This window comes from Manis javanica, chromosome 9 (assembly GCF_040802235.1).
Source record: "Manis javanica isolate MJ-LG chromosome 9, MJ_LKY, whole genome shotgun sequence".
Classification (NCBI taxonomy): domain Eukaryota; kingdom Metazoa; phylum Chordata; class Mammalia; order Pholidota; family Manidae; genus Manis; species Manis javanica.
In genome coordinates this window covers 52756448-52780839 of record NC_133164.1, presented here as the reverse complement: position 1 = coordinate 52780839, position 24392 = coordinate 52756448, and the positions used below count along the sequence as shown (strand labels likewise).

At 41.5% G+C, this 24392-nt stretch overlaps 1 long non-coding RNA gene across 1 annotated transcript; it reads left to right on the top strand.

Moving 5' to 3' along the window:
• The first annotated feature begins 11536 nt into the window (after positions 1-11536).
• On the top strand, positions 11537-17218 carry LOC140843377 (uncharacterized). The gene is made up of 2 exons (XR_012121067.1): positions 11537-11889; positions 15713-17218. It is a non-coding gene; the product is annotated as an uncharacterized lncRNA (long non-coding RNA).
• Positions 17219-24392: the final 7174 nt, after the last annotated feature.

Below are 24392 nucleotides of genomic sequence, written 5' to 3'. Positions count from 1 at the left end.
GACCTGAATGTAACTCATGAAACCATAAACCTCTTAGAAAAAAACATAGGCAAAAATCTCTTGGACATAAACATGAGTGACTTCTTCATGAACATATCTCTCCAGGCAAGGGAAACAAAAGCAGAAGTGAACAAGTGGGACTATATCAAGCTGAAAAGCTTCTGTACAGCAAAGGACACCATCAATAGAACAAAAAGGTACCCTACAGTATATGGGAGAATATATTCATAAATGACAGATCCAATAAAGAGTTGAAATTCAAAATATATAAAGAGCTCACACACCCCAACAAACAAAGAGCGAATAATCCAATTAAAAAATGGGCAGAGAATATGAACAGACACTTCTCCAAAGAAGAAATTCAGATTGCCAACAGACACATGAAAAGATGCTCTACATTGTTAGTCATCAAAGAAATGCAAATTAAAACCACAATGAGATATCACCTTACACCAGTAAGGATCGCCACCATCCAAAAGACAAACAACAACAAATGTTGGCAAAATTGTGGAGAAAGGGGGACCCTCCTACACTGTTGGTGGGACCTACACTGTTGGTGGGAATGTAAATTAGTTCAACCATTGTGGAAAGCAGTATGGAGGTTCCCCAAAATGCTTCAAATAGAAATACCATTTGACCCAGGAATTCCACTTCTAGCAATTTACCCTAAGAATGCAGCAGCCCTGTTTGAAAAAGACAGATGCACCCCTATGTTTATCACTGCACTATTTACAATAGCCAAGAAATGGAAGCAACCTGAATGTCCATCAGTAGATGAATGGATAAAGAAGATGTGGTACATATACACAATGGAATATTATTCAGCCATAATAATAAAACAAATCCTACCATTTGCAACAACATGGATGGAGCTAGAGGGTATTATGCTCAGTGAAATAAGCCAGGCAGAGAAAGACAAATACCAAATGATTTCACTCATATGTGGAGTATAAGAGCAGAGAAAAACTGACGGAACAAAACAGCAGCAGAATCACGGACCCACGAATGGACTAACAGTTAGCAAAGGGAAAGGGACTGGTGAGGATGGGTGGGAACGGAGGGATAAAGGTGGGAAAAAGAAAGGGGACATTACAATTAGCATGTATAATGTGGAGGGGGTACAGGGCAGGCTCTACAACACAGAGAAGACAAGTAGTGATTTTACAGCATCTTACTATGCTGATGGGTAGTGACTCTGAAGGGGTATGTGGGGAGGACTTGGTTAAGGGGGGTGCCTAGTAAACATAATGTTCTTCATGTAATTGTAAATTAGTGATACCAAAAAAAAAAACCCTAAAGACTCCACTCCAAAAATAGTAGAACTAATTTCTGCATTCAGTAAATTTGCAGCATACAAAATTAATACACAGAAATCTGTTGCTTTCCTATTCACCAATGATGAACTAGCATAAAATCAGGAAAATAATTCCATTCACAATTGTATCAAAAAGAATAAAATACCTAGAAAAAAATCTTACCAAAGAAGTGAAAGACTTATACCCTAAAAACTATAAGATACTCTTAAGAGAAATTAAAGAAGACACTAACAAATGGAAATTCATCCCATGACCTTGGGTAGGATGAATTAATATTGTCAAAATGGCCATCCTGCTTAAAGCGATATACAGATTCAATGCAATTCCTATGAAAATACTGACAGTATTCTTCAACAAACTGGAACAAATAGTTCTAAAATTCATATGGAACCACAGAAGATCCTGAATAGCCAAAGCAATCCTAAGAAGGAAGAATAAGGCAGGGGGTATCTCGCTTCCCAACTTCAAGCTCCACTACAAAGCCACAGTAATCAAGACAATTTGGTAGTGGCACAAGAACAGACCCATAGGCCAGTGGAACAGAATAGGAAGTCCAGATATTAACCCAACCATATACGGTCAATGAATATACAATAAAGGAGCCATGGATATACAATGGGGAAATGATAGCCTCTTCAACAGCTGGTGTTGGCAAAACTGGGCAGCTCCATGTAAGAGAATGAAACTGAGTTATTGTCTAACTCCTTACACAAAAGTAAACTCAAAATGGATCAAAGACCTGAATATAACTCATTAAACCATAAAACTCTTAGAAGAAAACATAGGCAAAAATCTCTTGGACATAAACATGAGCAACTTTTTCATGAACATATCTCCCTGGGAAAGGGAAATACAAGCAAAAATGAACAAGTGGGACTATATCAAACTTAAAAGCTTCTGTACATCAAAGGACACCACCAAGAGAACATAAAGGCATCCTACCATATGGGGGAATATTTCATAAATGACATATCCAATAAGGGGTTGACATCCAAATTATAGAAACAGCTCAAGCACCTCAACAAACAAGAAGCAAATAATCCAATTAAAAAATGGGCAGAGTAGCTGAACAGACACTTCTCCAAAGAAGAAATTCAGATGGCCAACAGAAAAGATGTTCCACATTGCTATTCATTAGAGAAATGCAAATTAGAACCACAATGAGATATCACCTCACACCAGTAAGGATGGCCAACATGCAAAGGACAAACAACAACAAATGTTGGCGAGGATGTGGAGAAAGAGGAACCCTCCTACACTGCTGGTGGGAATGTAAATTAGTTCAACCTTTGTGGAAAGCAGTATGGAGGTTCCTCATTAAACTAAAAATAGAAATACTATTTGACTCAGGAATTCCACTCCTAGGAATTTACCCTAAGAATACAGCAGCCCAGTGTAAAGAAGACATATGCACCCCTATGTTTATCACAGCACTATTTACAATAGCCAAGAAATGCAAACAACCTAAGTGTCCATCAGTAGATGAATGGATAAAGAAGAAGTGGTACATATACACAATGGAATATTATCCGGCCATAAGAAGAAAACAAGTCCTACCATTTGCAACAACATGAATGGAGCCAGAGGGTATTATGCTCAGTGAAATAAGCCAGGTGGAGAAAGACAAGTACCAAATGATTTCACTCATCTGTGGAGCATAAGAACCAAGAAGAAACTAAAGGAACAAAATAGCAGCAGACTCACAGAACCCAATAATGGACTGACAGTTACCAAAGGGAAAGGGACTGGTGAGGATGGGTGGAAAGGGAGGGATAAGAAGGAAAAAAGGGTATTACCATTAGCACACATAATGTAACGGAGGGGTCACAGGGAAGGCAATATAACACAGAGAAAACAAGTAGTGATTCTATAGCATTTTACTTCACTAGTGGACAGTGACTGTAATGGGGTAGGTGGTGGGGTCTTTATAATGGGGGGAGTCTAGTAACCATAATGTTTCTCATGTAATTGAACCTTAATGGTACCAAAGTTAAAAAAAGTAGAAAGAAGAGTATAATGAACTTTCACATTCCAAATATCTGGATTCAACAACTGTCAAGATAGATTCTGACACAATCCTTCTTCTATTTCCCCTTTATGATGAATTATTTTAAAGCAAATCAACATATGTCATTTCACTCTGACTATTTCAGTATGTGTTCCTGCTAATGAACATTTGAGAATGTAGCACACTATTACTAAAACCAACAAAAATTACTGATAACCTTTTGTGTCATCTAATATCTAATTCTTTTCCAAATTTCCAACTGTTACAAAAAACTTGAATAGCTGGTGTGTTATCCAAAGTTCACACACAGCAATTGATGTTTATGTCATATTAGTCTCATTTAAACACAAAAATTCTTTTTCTCACATTTTTTCATGCAATGGACTTGCTGAAGGAAGCATCACCCTATTTTTAAGCCAGGTGTTAGTTCGATTTTCTGTATCTGCAGTGAAAGTGCTCTTTCTGATCTGAAGGGTGAACTCAATGATAAAGGGCATCAGTAAGACAAGAATTGAGCAGATAGAAGGGGTAAAGAAAGGGGAAGAATCCAAGATGATTCTTAGATTTTTACCATTGGCAACTACTGAGGTAGGAAGAACACATAGAATAAGAAAGTAGAATATATCTGGACTGTCCCAGCTATATCTATTGTACTAACACAATTATTTATAGCACTGCCTTTCATTGAAATGTGACCTACTTTTGGATGAGACACTAAATGGTCACTCTAGCTAATGGTTATCAAATGATTGCTAACCACAATTAGGGCTTCACGCTTCTCTGTTTATGTCCACCTGAAAGACACCAACACTGTTGACACCAAGACTCAAAAAGTAGATGGTGGAAAGGAAGGGGAGGAATAAAGGAAACTACAAATAAGAAGCCAGAAAGGTAGAAGAGAGAAAAGTCAGGAGAGAGCACTATCATGGAAACCAAAGAAACATCAAAAAGGATGAACAGTGAGAAATGTCAGATACTTATCTTTATATACCCAGAAAATAAGTATAAAATGTGCCCACTGAACTTAGTGAGTAAATATTCACTGGTGACCTGAGCACAGGGAGTTTCACTTATACTTGGAAATAGTGATCACCATCCATCCCATATTCTAAAGTATTTTAGAAAACATTCTTTTAAAAGCCTTGTAGGTGTGTAATCCTATCCTGCTTTGTACTGATAGCAGACAGTTCACATTGCACAGAGAAAAGGGAAAACAGCTAATTTGGATTTTATCATCAATCAGATAATTAGGTTTTTGAATGACTGTTTGTCACCCCGTATGCTTAGATACTTGCTAATATCTTGTTCATCCCTTGGAACTTAAGTAGGTAGATACTGTTAGAGTAGGTAGATAGCCAGACATGAGCAGAGAAGGGAAGGGGAGTGGAATTTCAGCCAGTTGTTTGTTTAGATGCTGCACATAACATGTAAGATGTTCTCATGGGATTTGTGGTATGAGTGTATAGATGACCAGATAGGCCACAACCAGCTGGTTCCAAAATGTAGAAGTTGACCCAAACTTTACCCTATATAAATTTTACACTAATTAACATAGTAAAAATCATGCTCCTCCATCATTAACATAGTAAAAGTCATGCCTCACCATGCCATGACACTTTCAGTTAGAACCAAATATAGTCAAAAACCCCCTGCCAGGCATGAGGGCTGTAACTCCTGGGAGAGAAAATCTCGGGGCAAAATACCTAGCTGAAACCGGAATCAGTCAAAGGGAGAAATAAAGTTTAAAACCTGTTTATTGCTTACAAACTGCAGTCCTGGGGTCCTCTCTTTTCCTCCTCCAGCAGAAGCAAGTGAAAACCTCCCTCCAACATCTCAGGTTCAGATAAGCCCTCCATCGCCCAGGTAATTACCCATTGATATGGAGATGAACTACTTCTCTCCATCCCTTAGGAATGCCTGTTCATATGGAGATGAGTTAAAGCCAGGCAACAGATTCTGGAATATTAAAATTTTCCTCACAGGCGACTCATTCAGAAATCTCATCTAACAATCTACTCATTACCCCTCTTCCACAATGGTTCCTGGGTGAGAAAACTGGAGCATTGTGACCAGACTAATGACATAGAATAGCAACAGCAATAAAAAATGATAATCCTCAAACCAGAGGATTCAGGTAGGTTCAAAGTCCTCTGCAGATTGAGTCCATAGCTCGCCCATTCCAGCAGGCAGTACCTGAAGAGACAGAGTTCAGAAGAATTGTCACATGGCAGCTGCAGCCAAGGGGCGCATCCAGGACACAAGGACTGTATAAGAAAATAAACTTAAGGGAGATAAGATACATGTTTTAATGATACCAGAATAGACAAACTTTGTCCATCAGGTAACATACATGCAAGACAGCAGTCCTATGATAGGACAATAGCAGGAATGGGATCTCATCCTGGTCAAGTATATGACTTTCACACCCTCCCTGTGGGAGTTACAGATGGGTCAATATATAAGGCTATGGGAGGTACATGTACTGGCCATAAAGATAAATCAAAACTTCCCTGTAAGATGTTCTTACCTCCCAGACACTTTGGGTACACTACTGTGATCTTTAGGGGCCACTCTGCTATTACTCCAGGAATACACAGGAGGCCAGCTTCCAGGCCTTTTCCCTAAGGTGCCAGAAGGGCCAACCATCACTGGCCCATGTGTCAAAATGTCCAGAGCCATGTCCACTCAATAGTGTCTCCAGGGCTTAATGCAGTAGGGGCTGGCAGCAGGATCTTGCTCTGCTGACTATATCCTCACTTCAATAACTCTTCTTTGGTTTGCACATACAGTTGTATAGGAGAGGCAGCAAGGTGTGTTAGTATATCCACAGGGCTCAAGGCTCATTTTTAGGGCTTCTCATTCAAACACCACAGCAGTGTCCATTAAGTGAACTGACCAGCCCCATAGACTATTGGTGTCCAACTTCAGGCAAGATTTCAACAAACCACTGTACCTCTCTATCATGCCTGCCCTGGGAGGGTTACATGGTATATGAAACTTCCGCTTCATTACTAATTACTGCACCCATCCTTGTAATACATGTCCAGTAAAGGGGGTGCCTTGGTTGCTCTCAATCACCTGCAGCCAGCCATAAGCTGCAAAGAGATGCTCTGGGCCCCTCTTGGTGGTTTGCTGATATGCACAACATGCAGGAAAAGCAACCAATAGTCCAGTAACAATGTCCACACAAGCCGTGGCATACCAATATCCTTCTGATGTGGGCAGAGGCCCAATATATTCTATCTGCCACCTGATAAGGGGCATTGGCCCCTTTACTAGTATCTCCTATTGCTGTGGGACTCAGTGTAAGTCCCTTTTAGATCACACAAGCACTCCTTCTGGGTTCTGCCAACTTCTTCAAAGGTCAATGGCAAGCTCCACTGATGGGATACAGCTCACATTATCTTTTGTCTTGTGTGCAGCAAATGCTGATGAAGCCATTGGGCTATATCAGAGGCAGGCTTTCTTTTTAGCCAGTGCACTTGGGCCAATGTGTCTGCTTCATCATTCCCTAGGGATGCCAAAGGCAAATGGCCAGTCACATGATATACAGTAACAGTCTTCATCTGACCAGAGGCCCATAGGTCTAACCACAGCTCTTGCCCAGTGACCAACCATCCAGCTGGCATGGTACCATGTTGGTAGTCACAGGGTCAAGCCCTGATAGACAGCCCAGCTGTCAGTGCAGACAACTATGGGGGAGGGCTCCTGGGTGATCATGACCCATACTGCCCACAACTCTGCCCACTGGCTACACTTCCCCTCTTCATCCTCCACCCATATTGTCTCAGTCTTAGGATGGAAAGCCACAGCCCTCCACTTCAGGCGCTGCCCATGACTGGAGCCATCTGTATACCAAGCATCTTCAGGTATAGGGGCTTTTCCCTCCTGATAAGGACTCTTGGCTACCAATGGCTCAAAAGCAAGTTCTTCCTGCTTTCCACTGGTATATGTCACTGGCCCCAATAAGCATTGGAGTTCTCCACTTAAGGGACTAGTAGAAAGGGCACTATGCTGCTATAAATATACTTCCCATTTGGCCAGTGTAGGTGTCTGTGCCATGCCACTCCGTGGCCTTTGGGTCCAGTCTCGTACCCACTCCATGATGGGATAGGTGGTTATTACCTTGGTTGGAGCTGTTCCAGTGATGGCGTTCGTAACCAGCAAGGTGTGGTACACAGCAGCCAGTTGCTTCTCTACCAAGGTGTACTGGACCTCTGCTTCTTTCCATCATTGTAACCAGAACCCAATAGGTTGACATGTCCATTCAAACTGCTGCAAAAGACCCCATCATTTAACCTTCTTAGGTTAAATGAACATCTAACTCACAGGGCTTTGATGAATACATTACACTCAAGGCCTATATAGCCATGACACTCCTCTTAACAGCAGTAAAAGCAGCTGTGCATGTCTCATCCTGTGCAAGAGTCCCACCTGATGCTCTTTCATACCAACCAGTATAAGGGCTTCAGAATTTGTGCAAAGTGGGGGATAAACACTCTCCAGTAGCCCAAAAGACCCAGAAACTCTTGTAATACTGCCACAGTGGTACAGGTAGGGAAAGCCTCGACCTTGTCTATGACTGCTTCAGGAATAACTTCAGTTTTACTGGACCAGACAACCCCCAAGAACTTTACAGACAAACCAGGGTCTCTGAATGTTGGTGCTGTTCACAGCCCATCCTTTCTCCTGTAGATGTTGCAGCAGTCTAGGAACTGTCCCTTCTAAATTTGGAAGAGAACCAGTTGTAAACATATCATCAATGTAGTGATACAACTGCACCATTTGCAGTTTCTTCCATGTGGCCAAGTCCTGGGCAACAAGTCTATGACAAATGGTGGGACTGTGGAGGTATCCCTGTGGAAGAACAGTAAATGTCCACTGCCAGCCTTCCCACATGAAGGCAAATTGTTCCTGGCTTTCCTGCACTATGTCAGTAGAGAAGAATGCATTAGCAAGGTCTCTACATAATGATACATTCCCAGCTCATGGCTGAGGGTTTCCAGAATAACTGCTATAGAAGGGACAGCAGCATGCATAGGGGGCATGACTTTATTCAATACCCTGTAGTCCACAGTCATATGCCAGGAACCATCTTGCTTTCTCACTGACCACACTGGGGAATTAAAAGGACTATGATTGGGCTTTATGATGCCCATGTTCTCCAACTCCTGCAGAGTTACTCCAATTTTCTTGTGGCCCTCAAGCAATTTATATAGCTTAATATTTGTCACCCATCAAAGTACAGGCAGAGCTACAGGTGGGTGCTTAGTATGTCCCCTGAGAACTGCCTTTACCACACTTACCCTCAGTCTGAACTCACCTACAGTGGTCTGTAACCACAGGCGCTGCAGGATATCTACCCCCAAAATACATTCAGGGATGGAAGAAATGTATATTCCTTTGTGGGTAGATGACCTATCCCCAATGAGATTTGTGCTTTCTTCACTCTAATTGCCTTAGCCCCATAGCCATCTATCACAGCAGGGGTCCCAGGAAAATGCTCAGGGTTGCCACAAATCAGAGAACACTCAGCTCCTGTGTCTACCAGGCCAGGACACATTGTACATTCACAGGGGACCAATGAATTGCTAATTCGGTCCCCACCACATCCCTAAAGGTGGAGACCTTGACCCTCCCCCCTCAATGGAAACACAGTGCCGAATCATCCTCTTGTGGGGGTGAGGGCTCAAGCGGAGCCTGAGTACTGCCCCTCAGGAAGTTGTGCAGGGACACAGGCTGGGCATGAGGCCTTGACTCTGGTTTTCATGCCCTGGACCTCAGTAGCTGGAACTGCGGCTCTGGTTTGACTTTGTGCCACAATTCTAACAAGATTCTATTGGACTGCCCATCGAGTTTTTCTCTCACTACCATGGCGTGTATCAAATCAACCCACATCTGGGTCCTTGAGACCTTCATGTGCCCTTTGCACTTCTCCTTTCAGTCATTGCCCATACTTCCTTCTGTGCCCTTATTGTTTCAACCTTCACCAGATTTGCTAAAGTACGAGTAGCCTCACTTATGGGTTGCCCTATGTGGGGAGCAAGAGTATTCAATAGGGACCCAAAGAGAGATGTAGGAGCTGTATGCAGCACCAGATTTCTCATTCCTATAGTGAACAACGCCTCATTGAGGCCCTGGGAGTCCATATTATAGATATTTTCATACCCAATTCCAGCAATACCTGTTGGAGCACTAGTTTTTCAACTAGTGGATAAATATGATAAATCACCCAGGCTAGGCCGAACTGCCCTAATGGCAGCTGTCAGCCATTCCAGAAGTGTCTGATTCCCTGAGGCATGATGGGCACTTTGCAACTCTTCCAGAGGAAAGGGTGAGTCATCAGGGAAGCCAGTCTACTCATTTCAGTACCTGACACAACAATGTTTTTCACCCCCATATCCCAGAGACTTAAAAGTCATATAGGCAGAGATTCCGATGGCTTCTACCTATACCATACTCCCATGTCCACCAGTTTATCTTGGGTATAGGGACGGAGCATGGAATGCTCCACAATCTGGGAAGGGTGCGGCTCCTCCCCCTGAGGAGCCTACAGTTTTGTTTTTATTTTCTTAATTACAGCTGGGTGGGCCTTTAATAGAGGAGAGGCTGGTACCTTGGGCAGTGGCCTCAGCAGCAGATCGGCCCATGGCCCCGCCTCCTCCTCTTCTCCTCCCGGCTCCTCCACCATCTCTGGGGCTGAAGGCTCCACTCTTTCCTCCCCCTCCTCCATGGCCTCCTGCAGTGCAGCTTTTCCTGCCACTGTCCCCCTCGTGGCTGCTAAGGAACCTTGCAGGAGTGTGACCTGCCTTTTCAGTAACTGTCTCTCTTCCTTAATGGCATCCCATAGGTTATCGCCCAGCTGCTCCAAGAGATTCTAAAGTGCGTCTCTCTCCTGCCTAAGTCCCTCTCTCTCCTTGGTAACCCTCTCGAGCATCCTCTCTTTCTCCTCAATGGCTCTTTCTCTCTCCTGTATAACCCTCTCTCTCTCCTCGATAACATTTTCCACTATCATGATGAAAAGAGACCCTACAATGCCAGCTGCTACATGGACACTCAGGCTATCTAAGCAGCTTTCTATCTCATGGAGGGCTAATTCTGCAGCTTCCGGTGTCTCCACCCTTCCCAGGTTCTGGGGAAGACCCCACCCTGTAGGAGGTGCTTTAACCTAGACTAGTTCCCCACTACGGGCTCCCAAATTGGAAGCCCCACAGATACTGGGCTCCCAGGTGAAGCTGCACCGTTTGCCACTGCATCCACTGGGGCCTCCCACTATCCACAGGGGGGTCCCTGGCATCTCCCCATCATCTCTAGGGGCAGCCTGCCCAAGGGTTGCACCCATTTAGACAGATTTTGGGTTCAGGGGTCCTGCCAACTATTACCAGATATAACTCCAGGGAGAGGACATGCCAGGGCAAAATACCTCTAAAACCAAAACCAGTCAAAGGGAGAGATAAAGTTTAAAACCTGTTTATTGCTTACAAACTGCAGTCCGGGAGCCGTTTCTTTCCTGCTCCAGAAGAAGCAAGCTAAAATCTCCCCCCCGACCTCTCAGGTTCACGTAAGCCCTCCTTTGCCCAGGTAATTACCCATTGACCTGGAGATGAACTACTTCTCTCCACCCCTGAGTAATGCCTGTTCACAGGAAGATGCACTAAAGCCAGGCAAGAGATTCTGGAATATTACAATTCTACCCACAAGGCTGGAACAAGCCCAAATGCCAAGAAGACCACCTGTTTCCTTTGAAACCTATTCCCACTCAGTAAATATTTATCTCCCTTTCATGAAAAGACTCCCTATTGTTGCTTCAAGGCAACGCCCTCTGATTCGGCCCACACATGCTTGCTCAACTCTCGGGTGTGTGCTTTCACTTTCCTTTAAACTCTTATTTTCCAATAAAACCCTTAAAGCTCAATCACATCTGTGTCTGTTTTTGAATCCTTTCTCTCCATGAGCTCAAGGACCCATCTCTGGTAATGTAGGACCCCAACCTCCCTGAGAAATGTTAGCCTAAGAGTAGCCATCTTGAAGCCCAAAAAGCCATTCTGATATATGACTCAGAGGGAACAACTGAAACCAGGTAACTCCTCTGGAAAAACAAGTTAATCAATCATGACTGCTGGCAGCGCTAACCTTTCGGTTAGTTAAACATAAAAGCTGACCCTACCTTGCTACACCCCCAGGATGTGGCACCAACTCAGAAATCGTAGGTTTGAAAAATTACTGCCTTTGTAGTATTGTTATCTTGCTATGTAGTATTGTTATCTTGTTACTACAACATAATCTGTAACCATGGTAAATCTCTAGGGCTAAATGCCTCAGAAAATCCTATATAACCACTTAGTTGTAAGTACTCAGGGTCCTCGTTGAGACCCGCTGCGACGGGCAGACTTGGACCCCAACTAGTTGGCTTCTGAATAAATTCCTCTTGCTTGTTGCATCAAGAAACGTCTTTGGTGAGTGATTTGGGGCGGCGCCTTCCTCAGGGGAATCCAACATTTGGGGGCTCGTCCGGGATCATGCGTTCACCCCGCTTCACTCCCGAAGTCGCTCTTGGAGGAAGAGGTAAGATTAGTGGCGCCTTGAGTTGTCTGTGTTCTGTATTAGTGGCGCCTTGAGTTGTCTGTGTTCTGTCTTCTGTTTTTCAGTGAGACCGGTCAGAATTCTGAAAAGGGGTACCCACTGTCTGGCAGCTGTCCCGATCCCGTAAAGGGGTCGAGACTGCGGTCGGTAGACGTACTAGGAGCACCGCAGGCTGCAACCCTGGGGGACGCCTCGGGGAGGTTGGGAGGCCAGGGACGCCTGGTAGCCTCCCGTCTGTTTTTCTGGCAAGGTGAATCTGATGAGATAGGGTTGATTTTCAGGCGCCAGGAATATCAACCCTCTGATTCCTTTCGGTTTCTGTTTGAAAATCTGAGAAAAAACAAAAAGCGGCCGCTGTGTGTCTAATCTGTGTGTGTCTCTGTTTTTTGTGTCTTTCATGTGCCTAATAATTGTTATACTGACAATGGGACAGACTCAGACAACCCCCTAAGTGTGTAAATGAATATATCTTTCTACCTCCGGATAGTATTAATGAAATTGATTTAAAGACAAGCGCTTGTGAAAATTGAGTGTTCTAAAACTTCCAGAAAACCTGATAAAAAAGTGTTAAGCATTAATGCTAATTTGAGTTTGCCTGAGGCGGGCATGTCCTGGTAGTTGTTGGCTGCCTGAGTTTACCTAGAGTCATTTGAGTCATGTTATCTGCTAAATCTTTTAAGAATAGAATGCTTAGAAGCTTGGCTTTGTCTAGTGTTCAGTGGGGGTCTTGTGAGTAGGCTAGCATAGTTGTTGCAGGCAGGTGAACTGGATAAGTGTGGCAAGTGAACACCTTTTTAACTGTGTGTTGCAGTGTGTATGCCTACCTGCAGCCTGAGAATCTTTGTAGTAACTTAAGGCCTTAGAGTTTTGTTAAGTTGAGAAGATGTGCTCTGTGTTTTCTGGGAGATTGTGCTGTGAAGCTCATGGTTGCAGAAATTGTAGAATGTGTTCGTAAGTTTGTCAGTCTAGGAAATGTTGGTTTGACAGTTTGCAGTGTCCTGCTTCTCAGTGTTCACTGGAGCTTGAAGTTTCTAATAGTTTTGAGTTCTGGTTAGAACTGCTTAAAGTGATAGGGCATTTCTCTATGCTGGGAGATGTATGTTTTAATGAGAGAAAGTGTAAAGAACGGAAATTCGTTTTGTTGAAAGTAAAAGAAAGTAACTTTGTTCTAAAGTACAGCTATTTATTTAAAGAGAGACAAAGAGAGAAAACAGCCTGGTGCCTTTTGTTGTGGAAGATCCGCTCAGCCTGTTGCTTTGGGGGGAGGGTTAAGATGTTTAGAGATAAAGTGAGATAAACCCAGTCAATCCGCAGGCAAGCCCAGGCATAATTCTCACCGGCTTATGTGCTTGGGACCATGGGGCAAATGAAGAATAAATTACTATGTTCTTACAGATATAGTCGTGCCTAGTGAAATTAAAGCAAGTGAGTCTTGATATCAAGTGCACAGCAAAATTAAAATCTCGTTTCCAGTTAAACAGTTTTCTTTAACTGTTAGTCTGCTCTTAATGTTGAAAGATCACAGCAGTTTCTCATGCTTAAAGTCTCAGTGAGTTGCCATGAAATCGTAATGTTAAAGGGACTAAAAGCTAAAGTTTGTTAACAACTGTATAACCTTTATTTGCCTTTGAAATATTTTGTTATTAAAAATGATTGCATGGCCTGAAAAATTGAATTCCTAAGCAGAATAGTAACAAAGCTTTTTTCAGCTGATTAAATGCACTTAGTTAACAAACCAAAATTTATTAAACTGTAGAATCTGGACAAGATTATGTTTCTCCCAGAAAAACAGGTTTCACTGTAAAGGTTTAGAAAGACGAACGTGTGACCACTTTTGAGAAAAGTTGTAATAGATTTTTTGAGAACCACCAGGTCTTCTTGTTTAATTTATATGCTGTATGTTTTTAAAAAAAAACATGGGGGACTCTCCATATTTTTTAATGCAAATAATCTTAGAGCTTTTAATAGAATTTGCATAGCAGCTTATATCTACTATTAAAGAGTAAAACATTCTTGAAGCTTTCAGGGAAGACCTGTAAACTTAAGCACTTTCTCTGCTTTTTTGTATCTGGTCTTAGACACTTATGCTGAGTTATGTTCTTATTATTTTCACTGTTTGTAAGCTATTGATTGTAAGCCAAAGGTCATCATTTCTCAGTCCCTAAATGAAGAAGTAAAATGCCTGACCTCTTTCATCTCAAATCATATTTCTGGTCATATCTGAATATCTGTGTGAAAGAAAGAGACATTTAAATTTGAGATTCTGCTTAAACTTTTAAGTTGAATTTGACTATAGCCATATTCATTCTTTGTATGTATCTCTAACAGGTCTTTTGTATGCCTGGTGATATTATACTCTGCCTTGAGTTTAGACAGTTCTTTCAGCTAAATATGAATTCTTATTGTAGCTTTTTTCCCCTCCTGAAGATGAAAGCAGAAGAATCTACCATCTGCTACCACTCTCTCAAGAATGCTTAGTAACCTAAAATTAGTTTGACTTTCTGTATGTTGTCTTTAAAAATTGACAGCAGCAATCTCCCCTGCTGCCCCACTTTTTAAGATATCTTGTTTACTGTGCTGAGTATATAGACAATAAATGTGTAATGATAGTTCTAAAAAAATTAAATGCAAAAAGGTGCTTTTACCTCTAGTTAACTCTGATATTTTCCAGAGGGCCCCTGGAACATGTCAGAAGAATTTTTTCTCACTAGAGAAAGTATTTGACTAATTTGGCTTATTTATCTGATATATATATATATTTATTTACCAGGAAAGCACTGTCAAAGAGAATGATGCTAAACTTTGTTAATGAATGTTTTGTATTACAGAAATATCAGAATTTCCTTATGTCAACTGTTTTACAGTAAGCTCTCATCAGATCTTTAACCATTGTCATTTGTAAGTCTTTTGTCATTTATAGTATTATCCCTAAACTGGTAAAGAACTAGATTTCAGCAGAACAGGTATTAGTTACATAAGATTACATAAACTAAAGAAAATGATTTTGTGTCTTTTTGTTTCAAATGTTGCTAGTAAAATGTTTTAACCTTGTTCTCTTAAACTGACAACAGTTTAGTAAATGACTATCTTTATGAGCAGAATTGAAACATCCTTCTCTCTACTTGATCCCTCCAGAGTTTAAAAACTTTCAGTGACTGTTTTTATATTCCATGGCAGTATGTTTATTTGCACGAGTTCAATAAGAATCTGCTTTCCTTGTGAGAAGACTACTTAAGAACACTGGTTATACTACCAGGGCTTTGACTGGAATGTCGTACCTGAGAGACATGTGCATAGACTCAGATGTGAACAACTTTAAAGAACTAAGATTGACTTTATAAAGCCAACAAAGCCCCTTAGAAGAACTGGCCTGGTACCTTGCTTACAGAGTTCCCAGCAGCCTTACCAGGTGAGTAAAGAAAGTCACTTCCTGGCAGGTGCAGAGACCTCGAGAAGAGAAGAATTCATCCAAATCTACAGGTACTACAGGCAAAGCCTGATGGCAAGTCTGGCTTGGCTGTCTGGCCTCAAAAGGCCTTTAAAAGTTCAATCTGAAATTCCTTACAAAAAGTTCCAGCAAAGCATATTTAAAAGAGCCTGTGTAATCAATTGCTCTTCTTGCTGCACCTGTGCAAATAATCAAGCCAGCTGTTAATTATTTTCTTAACCTAGTTACTTCTAGTAAAAATGAGAGTGATTTTAGAGAGAAGTATCGTTTCAATAATGTAGCCTCCTTCCAGAATAAAAAATCTAACTCAGATGTTGCTACATAACCTAATAACACAATTTGTTTTATCTTGCCTAGAAGCCACAAAACTGCAAATAGTAATAAAAATGAAACCCAGAATAGAAGCGCCAGCCTTCTGAAGCCCTCTCAACTGACCAGTGATGGAGACCTAGCTGCACCCTTTACTGCGCCCCCTTCTCAGCACGAAGCAGCCAGAGCGGTCATCGCCCCTTTTCCCTAGCAGCAGCTAGAGTCTCTATCTGTAGAAGAAAGAATGAGACCATACCCATAGCCTTCCCTGGTAAAAACAGGTATTTAATCCCTCCTCCCAAGGGATGGTGGGCTTGTAACACTAGAGAGACCCCATGTGTCTCTACTTCTGCCTTCAACTCCTCCCGTGATTTCTGTATCATGGTCCAGTTAGTACCCAGACTAATGTATCATGATGACTTATCATTCGTGGCAGAATTAGAACCTAAACTAAGGTATAAAAGAGAGCCAGTCTCACTCACTCTAGCTGTATTACTAAGAGTAAGAGTCCCAGCCGGAGTAGGACCAGGGGCAGCTGCAATTATACAAAGAAAACCAACATTATGAAAGACTAAGAATAGCTATCGATGAAGATTTGAGAACTATAGAACAGTCTATTTCTAAACTTGAAAAGTCCCTAACCTCTCTCTCTGAAGTAGTGCTGCAAAATAGATGAGGGTTAGATTTACTATTTCTAAAAGAAAGTGGATTGTGTGCAGCTCTAAAGGAAGAGTGCTGCTTCTATGCAGACCATACTGGAGTAGTAAGAGACTCAATGTCTAAATTAAGAGAAAGATTAGATCAGCGAAAGCGAGAACGAGAAGCTAACCAGAGCCTGTTTGAATCCTGGTTCTCTAGATCCCCATGGCTTACAACTCTAATATCCACCTTGACAGGACCCCTGCTTATTTTTATATTGCTCCTCACCTTAGGTCCCTGCATTTTAAATCGAGTAATAACCTTTATTAGAGAAAGAGTAAGTGCTGTGCAGGTGCTAATGCTGAGACAACAGTATCATACCCTCACACATCAAGAAGAAACCAACATTCCATGATTAGAATGTTCAGAAAAAGAAGTGGGGAATGTAGGACCCCAACCTCCCTGAGAAATGTTAGCCTAAGAGTAGCCATCTTGAAGCCCAAAAAGCCATTCTGATATATGACTCAGAGGGAACAACTGAAACCAGGTAACTCCTCTGGAAAAACAAGTTAATCAATCATGACTGCTGGCAGCGCTAACCTTTCGGTTAGTTAAACATAAAAGCTGACCCTACCTTGCTACACCCCCAGGATGTGGCACCAACTCAGAAATCGTAGGTTTGAAAAATTACTGCCTTTGTAGTATTGTTATCTTGCTATGTAGTATTGTTATCTTGTTACTACAACATAATCTGTAACCATGGTAAATCTCTAGGGCTAAATGCCTCAGAAAATCCTATATAACCACTTAGTTGTAAGTACTCAGGGTCCTCGTTGAGACCCGCTGCGACGGGCAGACTTGGACCCCAACTAGTTGGCTTCTGAATAAATTCCTCTTGCTTGTTGCATCAAGAAACGTCTTTGGTGAGTGATTTGGGGCGGCGCCTTCCTCAGGGGAATCCAACAGTAACAGGAAGACAATGAAATGCTCTGCCTTCTTCCCTGTAATAGTACTCACTGAACTGCCTACAAGAAGGAAACACTGCTGAGAAGTGGTGTCAGGACTGTATTTCTAATTGCATAGAATATTTTAAAAACAATGAAATGAACCTAAAGAAAGTCACTAGGGGATAAGCCAAAAATGTGTTTTCATTTTATAACTTCAACATATATTTTCAGTTGACTGACTGCCAATAGCTGGAAAGCTGATTTTGGTCCATGTCATAGGCCGTGAAATAAGTGCCCTTCATGGAGGTGTCCACTGTCTAATCATGGAAAACGGGCACCTACATCATGTAGTTTTGTCGAATGGTCACCCGGAACAGCATCTGCTGCTCAGGTGCCAGCTAGAGATAATCCCATGGAAGAAAAGCTGGCACCAGTACACATGTTATTTTCTGGAGCCATTTACATTTTGTGCTTTTGTCTATCTGAGCCAAAACAGCATAAACAATGCCAAATCCAGTTTTCTGATTATTTCCAGACTGATTGAATCTGGCACATGACATGGTTTTATCTAATTAACGCACATGTGGTACAAAACAAAACAAATTTGAAATGGAAAGCTCTTTCTGCTTTTATCAAAAGACTGAGGTGAATATATAATTATTTTGTCTTTGTCTCTCAGCCAAATTCATAGCTGAGGAAGGAGGTCTTTTTCTTCTAGACAGCAAAGCAAGTTCTGTGTATTACCTGCCTATTATAATTAAAATTTATTGTTTTACATTTCCCCAATCCAGCCCTTCCCTTTTCTCTCTCAGTTCCAAAAGGACAAGAAATGTGCTGAAGATGTGTTCCTGTCATGTAATAAGAAATATAATTGGTCCTTCTCCCTGGTTCTTGGCACAAAGCTCCTAAAACCCTTGGAATTTCCTGAGTGATGGAATATCTTTTGTTATTCATAAGGAGCTCTTTTTGAGTAGGTCTAAGTTTATGCTAACGAAGTAATTTAAGGGTATTCCCTAGATGGCCTTGGAAGGGGCAGGTCATGAGACCAAGTAATTAGAAGGTTGGAACCTTCAGTCCCACAATACCGGGAAGGAGAAATGGGTGGGAGGTGCAGATCAGGCTCTAGAAAACTCTTGAGCAGGGAGATGTGATGAGCTTCCAGGTTGGTGAGTGCATCCACACGGTAAACCCCAGTTCCAAGGAGACAGAAACTCTTGTACTTGGGACCCTACAGACCTTACCCTGTGTACCTTTTTATCTGGCTGTTCATCTGTATCCTTTATAATATCCTCAATATTAAATTGTGAACATAAGTAAATGTTTCTCTGAGCTTTGTGAGTTGCTCTAGTAAATTAATCAAGCCTAAGGAGGGGGTATTGGGAACCCCTCAGTCATAGCCAATCAGTCAGAAGCACAGGTCCTGGACTTGCAATTGGCATCTGAATTGCTGGTGGTGGCAGAGGATAGGTGGAAGGTGTGGTCTTATAGGACGGAGCCCTAAACCTGTGACCTCTGATGCTATCTCCAGGTTAATAGTATCAGAACTGAATTAAATTGTAGGACACTTAGCTGGTGTTGCCCAATTGTCTGGTGTGGAGAAAGTCTTCTCTCTCTTTCCTTCACATACACACACACACACACACACACACACACACATTTGTGTAAGATAAATTCCAACTGAAATAAGCAGGCAAAGAGAGGCAACAAAGGGCCAGGTAGTTTATTTGAGAGCAGTCCTGGGCCAGGTTCACCAGTCTACGTAAATGGAGGCTGGGGAAGTCCCACCCAGTCAGGGAGGTGGGGGCTTATATGGGGTTAGGAGGGCTAGGAGTGGGCAAGCTATCCTGGGGGTGTGGAGAGGTATGACTGGCTAAAGGTGACATGATAGACAACTAGAAACCTTTTTCCTTCCAAGAGGGAGGAGGCTGACATCTGGGTCTTAGTTGGCGCATCAGAAGGATGGAATTCAGGAAGAGCTGTCCCCTTTCCATATAAGGCACGAACCTTGGGGTCTGGTCTGTTCTCCTTTTATGGTATCTCTCTGTTCTGTTTGCATGTCCTTGTTTTTCCTTCCTCCAGCCTAACAATTTGGTGACCAGAGTGTCAGAAGTCAGGTGTTTTGTGTGAGCAGTAAAGGAGAAACACACAAGAGTTTTTCCTTTTCACTAATAAATACATGGACTGTTTGCTAAGAAAAAATTTAACTGGATGAGAGAGTCTCATATTTTGAAGAAGAACATTAGACAAAGTAAAAATTCAGCTATCAATTTAGGGTTATAATCTTCCATACTTACTATATATCTGTATATCGTAAAATAGCCTGAAAGTGTCATATTCCTCATCTAGAATTGCTTCAAAGCTTCTAACACAACAATGAGTACAGTGGTACTCATTAAAGTGCTACCTCATGTTAATGGTAGCAATAATGTTATTAGAGTAGTGTGGGTAAAATTGCAGTATTTCAGAATCTCTCACTTGGCCTTAGTGTATCTCCATATCAATAGGTGTTTCCAAGGGGTGGAGAAAACTAGTACATCTCCATATCAATAGGAGATTATAAGGTGGGTGGACAGCGAGCATACACCTGGACCAGAGAGGTTTGGTGAGGGTTTGGCAGCTGGGTCATGAGAGACACAGGTGAGCAGAAGTAGATGACTGCTTATAAGCAATAAATGGGTTTCTCCCACTTTATATCTCCCTTTAACTGATATTGACTACAAAGGTTTATTTGCCCCAGGCTGGGAACATAATTTCCCTGAGTTACAAGTAGGAAGTGGTGTTAGGTGGAAAGACAAACATAAGCAGCCTCAGGGAAGGGGAAGATAAGGTTCAAGCTAAAAATGCTCAGTTAGGGGGTCCCATGTGAAGACAATGAAGGTTTTACAAGGAGATTAACTTCCTTGCCTAGTGGGACCAGGTCAAACCAGTACCAACCAGATCACAACAGAGGTGCAATGGAACAAAATGAAGGATCACCCAAACCACAGCTCATCATAATCTCATTTAACCAAAACTGTAGTTTTGTTCCTTCCCCACCCCCACCCCCACCCCCACCCCATGGACTTTTGTGTGTGCATTTTGGGAAAAGACATATGCACCAAGAGGAATGGGTGTGTAACTAGAGCTATCAGTCAAATGACCTCACCCTGTCAATCAAAGAGACCCCTCCCTGCTGGAACATGAAGACCTTCCTCTGAAAGTTCTGGGCCTTTGTCTTCCTTGACTCTGGCCCATTCCTTCCTTGGAGTGTATTCAAATAAATCGTTCTCTCTGCTTCACCATTGTGTCTTTGCCTTTCAATTCTTTGTTTTGGTGGAAACAAGAAGTGAGGAGAACAAACTCATCTTGCAACAGTGGTATATACCAACTGTAAGATAAATTCTAACCGAAATAAGCAAGTGACAAGAGGCAACAAAGGGCCAGGCAATTTATTTGAGTGCAATTCCCAGGTGATGTTCCCCGGTCTGGCTATCACAGGCTGGGGAAGTCACACTCGGCAGGGCAGGCAGCTAGTTTTTAAAGAAGGCAGGGGGAGGGAGAGCAAAGGTATACAGTGGCATAGGGATTGGCTCACCTATGGTACATGGGGGTCTCTCATTGGCCTTTAGCCAGGTACTGGAAAGTTACCACTAATCTTCCAGCTTGGAAGAAGGGCTCTAGTTAGGAATGTTGTCCGATCAGACTCTGGAATGTTGTCAGACTGGAACCTGTTGGTCTCTTAGCCTTGTTTGGTGAGGCCTGAGCTTGTTCAGCAGGTTCACCCCTTCTCTTGGAGCCTCCAGCCTTACAGCGACCATTTTTTAAGAAAGGAGAACTAGACTCTAAAACGATTCTGAAAAATAAAGTGTACTTAAACATAAATTCTCTAGAGTTAGGGGCAGGTCATGGGCTGGGGTACCATGACTGACATGACCACTATGGGTAGAAAGGTTTGGGTTCAGTGTGTGTGATGAGGTCAGCAGTCACGTGCAGCCACTCTGTGCTGTGGGGCCGAGGCTGAGGTGGTGACCCACATGGTGAAGAGGTTGGTTACATATGAGGTGACTGAACAAAAAGTAAATATCTTGAAGAAAGGGAAGCAGGTTATTAATTTTTGAAGGTTCAGATATGAAAAAGGGAAGATTAGAAAAACCTGATGGTATTTAATCAGAATTACTGCAAATTTTCATAGTTTTATGTTTATATCATTGTCTATATGTATAAGCTTTCTATTGCTGCTATAACGATTTCCACAAATTTAGTGGCTTCAAATGTTTATTAGCTTATAATTCTGCAGGTCAGAAATCCAAAGGAGCTAGGCTGGATTGGATGCTCAAGGTCTCACAAGACCAAAATCAAGGTGTTGGTAAGGCTGGACTTTTATCTGGATGCTCTGTGAAAGAATCTATTTCATTCAGGTGTAGACAGAGTTTAGCTAAGTGCTGTGGTAGGACTGAGGTCCAGCTTTCCTTTCTGACTATTAGAGAGGACTGTCTTCAGCTTCTTGAGACCACCTTCATTCTTTGACATATTGCCCCTCCATTTTCAAGCCAGCAACAGCATGTCAAACCTTCTTGTGCTTCATATCTCTGACTTCCTTTCTGCTTTCAGCTGGAGAAAACTCTCTGCTTTTACAGGAGCCTCTAAAATAGACCAGATTTACCTGAATAATTTTATTTGAAGGTCAAATGATTCATGACTGAAATGATATCTGCAAAACCCTTCAGAGCAATATCCACCTTAATGTTTGTTTTAATAAATGAGAGACAATAATCTTAGAAAGCTACTTTTAGAATTCTATGTACCATACTATCTGATAAATACATCAGTAGATCAGTTGATATCTACATGGATAAATACAGAAATAAATATATGTGTATTTCTTATATATGCCTTCTGAGAGCTCCAAAAGCAATGAGACCCCAGTAAAAATGAGCACACCTTGCACTCAAATTGTTTCTAAAAGGAAACAGAGTTCCTTGGACAAATAGATAATTCCATCACTGAAGAAGGGAAAGTACAAGATAAGCCTGGAACATCTTTTTGTATCATTAAATAAGGAATTACACACAGAATGATGGGGACATGTCAAAAAGACACAGGAGCCAGCATGAAGGGGCTCTGACTGGCCCAATGTGAAAATCAAAATAAATTATAGTAATGGATTGTAACTCACTGAATAAAACAAATATCCATGAGTCCTTATTTGTATAAATGAATACATAATGGAAAAGCAAAAGCTCTTTGAAGCAGAATGTCACCTAATAAATGTTGAGGAGATGGTGACATTAGAAATTACTATTTTGTAATGGTACATTATTCAGACAAAAAATATCAATGGATGCTAAAATCAGTGGGTAGAAGTTTGATGAGGAATAGGTTATTTATGTAGCTTCAAAGTATCCCCCCACAAATTGCTTATAAATTGGTTATTAATTATTCATTGACTATACAGTGGAGAAACCCAGCATGCACCATCTTAACCAAATGATAATAGTCAGCATTGTTAATAATGTGACAAATTGCCATCATATGTTTCCTAATATGATGTACCGAGAAAAACAGAACATCTCTACTGAGAAAAATAGAACAATATGCCTACCAAAATCCATAGCTTTATTTGAATCTTGAGGTGACATCAGACAAACCTTTGCAAAGAACACTGAAAAATTACTGGCTTATATTCTTCAAAACATGTCAAGGTCATTAGAAGACAAGGAAAAATTGGGAACAGTTCCAACCTGAAAGAGATCAGAAATATGACAACTAAATTCTCCTAGAGTAGCTCAGGAAGAAAAAGGGGGATAACAGAGTAAATCTGTTTTTTGTTCTGTTATGAAGGATTTGTTCTGTTATTGCTCTGTCCAGCAGAGCTGCGGGTTGATCGCGGCAAAACACTGGGACAGATAACTCTTATATTATGCTCTTTATTTTGCAGATTTAGAAGAGAGTTCAGGACAGCAAGCCTAAGCAGCAGCTAAGCTAAGAAGAAGCAGTCTATTGTCTTGACTACCTGCTTATGTATCTTTTCCTCCTTGCTTTTTTGCTGATTCCTACAAAAAAAGCTTCTCTAAACTCACAAGAGGAAATCATTCTTGTGGTTGGCCGACTCTGGGTATTCTTAGTACATCTGGGCGGGATTTTCTCACATGGAAACTCTTGTGGTCAGCTAAGGGAACAGGGAAGTTGGCTCGGTCACACGGAGGATAGAGAGGAAGTCAGTATGGCTGCACTTATGTCAAATAAGATGGCGCTCGCAATGTCTCCTAACATGTTATGAAGGATCCTTTGGGACAAATGGCAAAATTTGTATGGAATCTGTAGCTTCAGTGGTAGTATTATTGATGTTAATTTCTTGATTTTTATGGGTACACTATGGTTATGCAGAAGAGTGTCTCTACTTTTAGGAAATGCACACTGAGGTATTTAGGAATGTTAGGGCTATGTGTTCACAACTTACACTCAAGATATTCCAGCAAAAGAGTATAAAAAACCTTGTTATAGGCTGAACTCTGTCCCTCAGAGAGGTATATTGAAGTTATAACCCTGTAGCTGTGAATGTGACATTATTTGGAAACAGGGCCTTTGCAAAAGTAATCACATTAGATTAGGTCATACTGGATTAGGGTAAATACAATGACCAATGTCCTTAAATAGACTGAGAAATTTGGAGACACATGGGTACACGAGGAGGAAGAACAAGTGCTGGCAGAGGCAGAGATTGAAGCAATGAACTATAAGTTAAGGATTTCTAACACCAGAACCTAGGAGAAAACATGGAACAGATTCTCCTTTAGAGTCCCAGAAGGAACCAACCTTGCTGATACCATAATTTTGAACTTCTGACATCCAGAACTATGAGAAGATAAATTTATGTTGTTTTAAGTGACCTAGTTTATGATATTTGTCATGGAAGCCCTAGGAAACTAATACAAATCCTTTGCTTGCTATTAACATCAGCATCTTATGTATATGATTTTCTGAACTTGAATATTCTAGAGGAGCAACTGAAGAGAGATGTACAATAATGTATTGCTATGCACATGTAAGAAATATTTGTCATTTTTCAATGCATATATAATTCTGAGTTGCTTGCATTATCTTTAAAATATCCTTGCATACGATGTCACTGTATCTGATATGGTCTTAAATACTTGAGTCTT